The following is a 2,464-nucleotide window of genomic DNA, read 5'->3' on the forward strand; positions in this document are numbered from 1 at the left end:
TATAGTTCTTCTCAACCTCTCTCTGTCTATTCCATTCCCTCCTATGCTTCTTAATTCCTATACCATCTCCCTCCCTCTTCCCCTCCCAAAGTTTCTTTTGAGAAATTATGTGACAGAAATTATCTGACAGTCTTATGGGAGCTCCCTTGTAGGTAACTGACTGCTTTTTTCTTGATGTTTTTAAGATTCTCTTTGTAACCCTGGATGGTGTGACTCAGTGGATTAAACACCAGCCTGTGAACCAAAGGGTCACTTGTTCAATTCCTAGTCAGGGCACATGCCTGGGTTGTGGGCCAGGCCCCCAGTTGGGGTGCGCAAGGGGAAACCACACACTGATGTTTCTTTCACTCTCTTTCTCCCTCCTTCCCCCTCTCTCTAAAAATAAATAAAATGTTTAAAAAAATTTTTTTTAAGATTCTCTCATTGTCTTTAACATTTGGCTTTTTTTTTTTTTTTGGTTGTCAAATGATCTTTAATTGAAATACTTTCCTTTGTAGTTCTTAACTAGCCAGGCATTCCACTGCACCACTGTTGATGTCATCTATGATGTTGTGAGGGTAGCAGCCATCAACATTGCAGCCCACAGACTGGGCAGTCCCCAGGATCTCTTTAATGGTTCCGGAGAGTTCTCTAGCTAAAGATTGGTGCCACATCTGTCAGGCAATGTTGACAATCTCATCAAAAGTGATATTTCCTCTGTGCTTAGTGGTTTTTTTTCTTTCTTTCTTTTTTTTGCTTCTTTCTGTCTCGTGGTGGTTCTTTGAGGGCTTTGATGATCTGGGCAGAAGTGGAAGGCACCACCTCAATCTGGGCCTGTCTGTTCTGAATGGTCAGTTCCACTTAATCCTCAGACCCTTCCAATCACTGGTTGCTTTGGTGATGTCATCACCAACCTTTTTTGGAGATAGGCCCAGGGGGCCAATCCTGGGGGCCAGGGCAGACATGGCACCCACTTCCCTGTTGGTGCACCGCAGGTATATGACTTTGATCTTGTTGGGGTCAAACTTCAGTGGCATGGTGGAAGTGGCTGGTGTCAAATGAACCCGGATTCGGGACAACCAAAGAAAGTTGTACCTTAGCCTCCTCTGAGCTGAAAGCCGAAAAGTAACCTTTGACATTTTAATTATGGTGTGTCTTAGTGTGGGCCTCTTCGAGTTCATCTTGTCAGGGACTGCTTGTGCTTCCTGGACTTGTATGTCTTATTTCTTTCACCAAGGTAGAGAAGTTTTCTGTCATTATTTTTTTAAATAGGTTTTTAATTTCTTGCTATCTCACTTCTGGCGCCCCATGATGCGAATCTTGCTATGCTTGTGGACAAGGAGTGCTTTGTATTTATGAGTAGAATATTTCCCTAATTGCATTAAGTATTTGAAATTATGCATTGGTTGCCTGAATCTTTTGATATCTGATCCACTGTATTTCGATCTAGCTTGGAAGAAAGTAGCTTATTCTATTCTGTTAATATCCACTACCTTAAATAATTCTACATTCTCCAAACCAGTTTTAGGGCACTGAAAATATTTTTCTGGTTTTACGGTATTTTAAAAGGATTGTCATATAATATTTCTTTCAACTGGATCCTTCATCTGTTGTTTCAAATTCATCTGAGTAGGATCTGTTCCAGTGTCCTAAAATGAAGCAAGGTCAGTCCATGTGAAATTTTTGTTCTAAACAAAGTTCCATTCTTGTTCTGTTGGTGAGGGTTTGAAGTGTGGGGACCTGTGAGCTGAGTTTTGTGTGTACTTTTTTTCTGTCATATTTAAGAATCTATAGCATTTTTCTGCCTCTAACTTAGAGGGAAGAAAGAAAAATATGACATGAGTTTGGCCCCAGCCACCTTCACTGAGGGGCAGGGTCAATTCTTGGCCCCAAAGTGTATCTGGTCATGTTCATTCAAGGTGTGCTCTACTTGTGCCTTTTTTGAAATAGAAGAGAGATAACCATGGACAGGGGTGTGTGTAGTAATGGCGTTTTCTGAACAGAGAAGAGCGTGATAGCATAATTCCCAACAGAAAACCTGGACTTGACACCTTTGCTGAAGCTGGTTTACAGCAGGGCAAAAACATTCCAATGTGAACACAGGTTAATTCCTGCTAAAATTATACTGGATTTTCTTTTATTCTTATTGTCATAAGAAAACATTTTGGAAATTCTGTAATTAATTTTTATTGAATAAAAGTAGAACATGTTGGGACTTCCGGCAAAGATGGAGGTGTAAGTAGACATGCTGCATCTTCCTCACAACTAAGAAGGAATTTACAACCACTTAAAAACTAAAAAAGCCCCAGAAGATCCAGAAAATCAAAGCACGTGGAAGCTCAACAAAGAAATAAAGAGGAAATATTCAGCCAGAGAGGTAGGAGGGGCAGAGCTAGTATGGAGAGAATGAGCTGTGGTGCTGCAGTAGCGGCTGCAGGGGTGGCACTTGGTGGAGGAGGCTGGCAGCACTGCTAGCAGCAGTGAG

The 2,464-nt window shown here is 41.4% G+C and overlaps 1 pseudogene; it reads right to left on the reverse strand.

The window, feature by feature from the left end:
- Positions 1 to 500: 500 nt before the first annotated feature.
- Positions 501 to 1,016, reverse strand: LOC149996225 (large ribosomal subunit protein uL11 pseudogene; annotated as a pseudogene).
- Positions 1,017 to 2,464: the final 1,448 nt, after the last annotated feature.

The sequence above is a fragment of the Furipterus horrens genome, unplaced genomic scaffold (assembly GCF_987537825.1).
Source record: "Furipterus horrens unplaced genomic scaffold, mFurHor1.1.pri manual_scaffold_12, whole genome shotgun sequence".
In the NCBI taxonomy this organism is placed as follows: domain Eukaryota; kingdom Metazoa; phylum Chordata; class Mammalia; order Chiroptera; family Furipteridae; genus Furipterus; species Furipterus horrens.